This window comes from Puma concolor, chromosome E1, assembly GCF_028749965.1.
Source record: "Puma concolor isolate L17-30 chromosome E1, mPumCon1.1.hap2, whole genome shotgun sequence".
NCBI classification, from domain to species: domain Eukaryota; kingdom Metazoa; phylum Chordata; class Mammalia; order Carnivora; family Felidae; genus Puma; species Puma concolor.
In genome coordinates, this window is record NC_141680.1 from 20,988,947 (window position 1) to 20,995,673 (window position 6,727).

Consider the following 6,727-nt stretch of genomic DNA (forward strand, 5'->3'; position numbering starts at 1 on the left):
ACCAAAACTACCATTTAAGAAATGGTGTTTTTTATTTTGATAGCTGAAGCAATTTTCAGTCTGTGTTCTCATCTAAAAGTTGAAGGATACTTGCTTCTTGCTAAAACTAAGCCTCTTTATTCCAGGGTTATGGTTGCCCATTAACATTTGAGTGCATGTTCTTTACAAAAATAAATAAAATCTTTCATTTATTATTTATGATACTACTTGTCTAAGCCCATTTTATTAAGTTGTATCCAGAACAGTTTATATTGAGAATGATTAAAATAATAAGCATCAACTGTCCTGAACAGTTTTTTGGTGTGGAAAAGACAGGGCAGTTATTTTTATTAGAAATGGTGTGTCTAATGGGAGAAAATAAGAGGTAAATGAGGATATTTAGACTGTGGGTATATGGGGTATGTGATAAAGTGTTAATTGAAGTTGAACAGGTAGAATGAACCACAAGTGGTGTAGTCGTTTAGACTAAGCATAAGATTAGAGCCTGGTTTTATGACTGTAAGCAAGTTATTTCTCTCAAATGATGATAGTTACAAATTTCCTAGGCCTGTGAGAAAATGTAAAGGCACTTAGCCTTGTCACACCAGTGGAGATTGCAAGGATGGGGTGGAGGCAGGCTGGAAACCTAAAAATTTTTCATTTAGGAAATGCATATGAATGCCTACCATATGCTTGGATGCTATCCTATGTACAGATAGATAGGAAATGGATCTGAAAGGGGACCTTGGAGCTGAGGGTTTAAGAAGTCAGCCCTTGCAGAAAGTCTTGCTGGGTGACCATATGCCAGGCAGAAGGGATAGTTGGTGTAGAAACCGGAAAACATCCCCTTTTTTGGAAGAACAAACAAATAATGAGTGGTGGGTTAGGAGGGGTTGTGGTGTAGTATGAGGATTTTGGAAAGGTTAGATAATAAGATCACACAGGACTGTGATTTGAATTTTATTCCAGTGGAAGTTATTGAAGGACTTTGAACTGGTGAGTAAATACATCTTTGGATTTTTAAAAGTTCACTCTGTGTTGTGTGTGAGTTGGGGGTCACTGGGCATTATAAACACTAGTTAGAAAGCAGGAAGAACCCTGACTCAAGACAGAACTCAGCATCTGGTGTTACAAATTACTTTTCATTGGAAAAATTAGATGATGCCAACCCTCTTTTAGGAGCAGTGAAAAAGGCAACAAGGAGATTTGGAATTTAAACTTTTTTACACATGTCTGATCTGCAAGACTTTCCTTTAGGAAATATGTGCTGAGATCTAGTAAGATACTGAGACGTAAAAACAAAACCAAACTTATGTCTTCTTTAGAGTGGGGTAGATACTAATAAAGTCAAAATGCCTCCCAGTGGATGTCAATTTTGGAGAATGGTAATTCCATGTGCATTGTGTCAGGATAAATGTGGCATTTGAACTAGGTCTTGAAGGATTGTTAGGATATGGACACATTGAAAATAGTGTTCAGGAAAGAGGAAAATCCAACGATATATAGAGTTATGTGAAAGAGCATAGGATAAGGTAATTTGAGGCTAATGTGTAAAGGTCTTGAATACCACATTCAGGATATACATTTTCTCTAGGAATTGGAGTGATTTAAAGAAGTTAGCACTGAGTAGAGCTATGGTTTTGGACTTCACATCTCAGAAGTACCCCAGATCTGCATTCCCACATCACCAGAGGCTGCCATAATTTCCTCATTACTATTGGCCTGGTGATATGGGGGCAGTAGGATTCAGAAATTATTATTAGTCCTGACTGCTATTGAGCTGGACAAGTTAAAAGAATTTCTTGGGGTGTCTGGCTGGCTCAATAGAGCATGCAATTTGATTTCAGTGTCATGAGTTCAAGCTCCATGTTGGGCATAGAGTTTACTTAAAACACTTTCTTCTGTTCACCAAGTCTAGCTTAAAATGTTTTAGAAATCCCGTGTACCTCCGATCTTTGTTTTCCTTGGTTACCTTCCTGTAAATGCCTCAAATTTTTTTTTTTTTTTTGCCATTTTTCCAATGGTAAGACCTTGCTCCCCTCCCTCAATAACCTTTCTGTTACGCCCACAGAAGTCCTGTTGCATATAATTGAACTCCCCTCTTATCTGAATTCTGCATAGAACCTTCCTGAAACTTGGTTCTCCAGTGAGGTACAATGTCTAATATTTGTTTTGAGTGAATGTGCTATTCATCCTTCCAGATTATTTGTACCTGGAGTTTGAGAGATCAAATCGGTGAGGGCTCATTACATAAAATGAAACGAGTCATTTATAAAATACATGCATTCTGTTTGCCCTCATGACGTCTTTATCCCTCTGCCTTTAATCCACAGACTCCTGAAGTTCCCCTTCATTGAAGTCTTTGGTATATTGTGTCGTGGGTGCTCAATAAATTTGAATGAATGGTTAATATTCTTTCTCTTTGAATATTAGTTTTAGTGCTGTACTACTGAAGACAGTCATGTAACCTTCCTTGCAATTTGGTGTCTAAATGTATAATTGGTAATTAAGGTGTATAACGTGTAAGACTACATTTCAGTGTTTGCTGGGTTCCTGATGGTGCAAAGCAATTCCGTATAAGGATCTAGTCACCTTTCCCACATCTCTTCAAATCTTTATCCATTGCCAACATCACCCGGTGCCACTACACATGCACTTGTCTGATGACTTTGCCCCCTAATTCATGAAGATAATAAAATCCAAGGCCCATAACTTTTAGATGCCCTATCTATGAAGTAACCTACAAATACCTACATTTACATTTTTTATTGCTTTGGACTAGGTATCCATTTTTTAACGGCTGAGCCTTTTTGCTACATTCTGGAGTAGCATCACCACTTTTTTTTTTTTTTTTTTTTAAGAGCAGTTTTAGATTTACAACAAAATTGGAAGGAATGCACAGGGATTTATCTTCCGCTTTCTGCCCTCACACATGTATAACCTCTCATTGTTTACCAGAATGGCACTTTTTAAACCAAGGAAGAACCTACACTGATCTGTCACTGTCACCCTGTCGTTTGTACCGTAGGGTTTGCTCTTGGTGTAGTGTGTTCGTTCTACATGAGTTTGGATAAAAGTAAGATGGCATATATTTGTCATAACAGTTTTCATCCTAAAAATCCTCCATGATCTGCCTGTTCATCTCCCTCACTCCCACACTTAGCAACTACCTATTGTATTTTCTTTTGTTACCGATTCATTTTCCTTTTTTGTAAGAATAATTGACATGTATTAGTTTCAGGTGTACAACATAGTGATTGGACAGTTACATCTGTTATGTAATGCTCACCATGGTGAGCATAGTTACCATCTGTCAGCATACAGTTATTACAGTATTATTAACTGTATTGCTTGTGCTGTGCTTCATCCCACTGACTTAAGCTGGAAGCTTGCATCTTCAATTCCTTCACCTTTTTTGTCCATCTCACCTCCCTCTTTGGCAACCACCGGCTTGTACTCTGTATAAGTCTATTTCTGTTTTTGTTTTTTAGGTTTTACGTATAAGTGAAATCATACGTGTTTACTTTTCTCTCTTTTTTAATGTTTATTTTCGAGAGAGAGTGCATGAGTAGGGGAGGGGGCAGAGAGGGAGACAGGATCCAAAGAAGGCTCCGTGCTGACCGAGAACCTGATTGGAGGCTCAAACTTTCAAACCAGGGTATCATAACTTGAGTTGAAGTCAAGACACTTAACCACCTGAGCCACCCAGGCTCTTCTGCCTTTCTGTCTTACTTCACTTAGCATAATACTCTTAAGGTTCATCTTTTGAATGGCAAGATTTCATTCTTTTTAATTATGATTGAGTAATGTATGCACACTATCCATTCACCTATTGATGGACACTTAAGTTTGTTTTCCTATCTTTGCTATTGTAAATAATGCTGCAGTAAACATAGAGTTACAACTTTTCAGAATAGTGTTCTTGTTTTCCCTAGGTAAGTAATCAGAAGTGGGATTGCTGGACTCTATGATACTTGTTTTTAATTTTTTGAGGAACCTTCATACTGTTTTCCATAGTGGCTGCACCAACTACATTTCCACCAGCAGTACAGAAGGGTTTCGTTTTCTCATCCTCACCAGCACTTTGATCATTTTTTGTCTCATAGTTTTGCTTTTCCAGAATGTCATATAGTTGGAATCATACAATATATAGCCTTTTCAGATTGGCTTGTTTCACTTAGAAATAAGCACTTAAATTTCCTCCATATCTTTTCTGTGAGAAACTGCCAAACCATCCTCCACAGTGTCTGTACCATCTTCCCATTGCTCCATTGGTCTCTATTTGGTGTTGTCTGTGTTCCAGAGTTTGGCCATTTTAGTAGGTACACAGTGTTATCTCATTTTACTTTGTATTTCCTGATACCATATAATGTGGGGCATCTTTTCATATGTTTGTATCTTGGTAAGGTGGGTGTTAAGGTCTTTGGTCCATTTTTTAATTGGGTTGCTTATTGTTGAGCTTTATGAGTTTGTTGTATATTTTTGACATACAGGGTCCTTTATTGGGGACACCTGGGTGGCTTGGGTTGAGGGTCTGACTTGATTTAGGTGATGTTGTGGTTCCTGAATTCAGCCCCACATAGGACTCCACACTGACAGTGTGGCACCTCCTTGAGATTCTCTCCCTGTCTCTCTGCCCCTCCTGCACTCGGTCTCTCAAAATAAATAAAAATTTTAAAAAGTCCTTTGTCAGATGTGTGTTTTCCAATTGCTTTCTCCCAGTTTGTGGCTTATCTTCTAATTTTGTTGATACAATTTTTTGCAGAGTGACTTTCACCTCCTTAGTAGTCTCTACATTATTATTATTATTTTTTTTTGGTGTATCTTCATGTTTCTCATTATTTTAACGATTCCTCTTTTCCTTAAGGATAAAACTTGAATGATTGGAGTGGCATTAGGGGTAGGAGTAATGAATGACACTCATGTTTTACTTCTCTATTTGGTTTAGAAGACCTTTCATAATCTGAAAATCTGTTTGTCTTCCCAGCTTCATTTCTTGTCATTCCCCCTGTGGTTCTCAGCCCAAGCTCTTTTTTCTTCCTGTATCTCCAAATCTCCCTATTTGCCTTGGTTAACTTCCACTTCCTCATGTACCAAATTTTTAGCTTGGACGTTATTTCCTTTTATAAACCCCCAAGTCTTCTTGATGACCTTCATTTGTGCTTTCATTGATCCAGTTGTTTAACCTTTAATTTTACTTGTTTGTACTGGGTACAACCTCCTTGAAGGCAGGAGTATGTCTTAATCACTGCATTCCTAAAACCTAGCTTAGTGCTGCATGGTGCTTAATTAAAAAGGGGTACTCAATTGCTGAACCCAGTTAACTTGCCAGTAGTGGCAAGTTATTCAAGTGGCAATCGATTCATCACAACAGACGAGAGGTCCATATAGGTGCACACCTTTATTTGAACATTGTGCAATCTAAATCTGACTCATGAGTCATGCTGTTATTTTTAAGTAGGCTCTAGAAGATACTTATTGATTGGCCAAAGAATAACCGATTTTAACAGCAGAGTTCTCTTGGATAGAGCTGTTGTGAAAAACAGTGTAATTTGTATTTTTGCAGGAAGATGAGAAGGATTTTTTTTCATTTTTGTAGGATTTTTGTGAAGTAACTTTTCCTGTGTGATGTCTGCCAGAATAAAAAGTTCCTGTTTCCTGGGACACCTGGGTGGCTCAGTGGTTGTGTCTGACTTTGGCTCAGGTCATGATCTCGAGTTTCTTGAGTTCAATCCCAGCATAGGGCTCTCTGCTCAGAGCCTGGCACTTGCTTCAGATTGTGTCTCCCTCTCTCTCTGCCCTTCCCCTGCTCATTCTCGGTCTCTCTCTCAAAAATAAAAGAAAGTTCCTGTTTTCCTACTTGGTGAAAGATTAGCTCTAGTTTAGTTTAAACACTTTATTTTGGGAGAGAGTTTGGTGCCTGGGCAGCTCAGTAGGTTAAGCGTCCACTCTTGGTTTTGGCTTACGTCGTGGTCTCACCGTTTGTGAGTCCAGCATCAGGCTCTGCACTAACAGTGAGTGCAGAGCCTGCTTGGGATTCTCTTTCCTGCTCTCTCTGCCCCTCTCTTTATTCTTCCTCTCTTTCTTTTTCTGTCAAAATAAGTAAATATAGGGGCGCCTGGGTGGCTCGGTTGAGCGTCCGACTTCGGCCTAGGTCGTGATCTCACCATTTGTGAGTTCAAGCCCGCGTTGGGCTCTGTGCTGACAGTTCAGAGTTTGGAGCCTGCTTCAGATTCTATGTCTCCCTTTCTGCCCCTCCCCTGCTCATGCTCTGTCTCTGTCTCAAAAATAAACATTGAAAAAAAATTTTAATGAATAAATTCAAAAACCAAAAGGAAAAAAAAAGTATGAGCATGTGCAAGTGAGGGGCGAAAAGAGAATCCCAAGCAGGCTCCACACTGAGTGACGGGCCTGGGGCTCAATCTCATGAACCTTGAGATCATGACCTGAGCTGAATACCAGAGTCATGCTCAACTGGCTTGAGCTACCCAGGCACTCCTTGCTCTAGTTTAGAATAAAGGTGGGCTAGGCTAGGGATTGCAAGCTAAAATACCTCCAAGAACCAGATAAGTAACGGAAATGAGTCAGGCCAATTGGAAAGTAGTGAACTCTTGTCCTTCTAAACAAGGTCCATGCCATGTGTAATCTTTAGTCAGGTTGCCAGATTGCATTTTTCTAGGGAATGTAGAAGTCTTTTCAAGTTTGGCAAAAAGATAGTTTTGTTTGAAAACTTAAGGAAAGCCTGAGT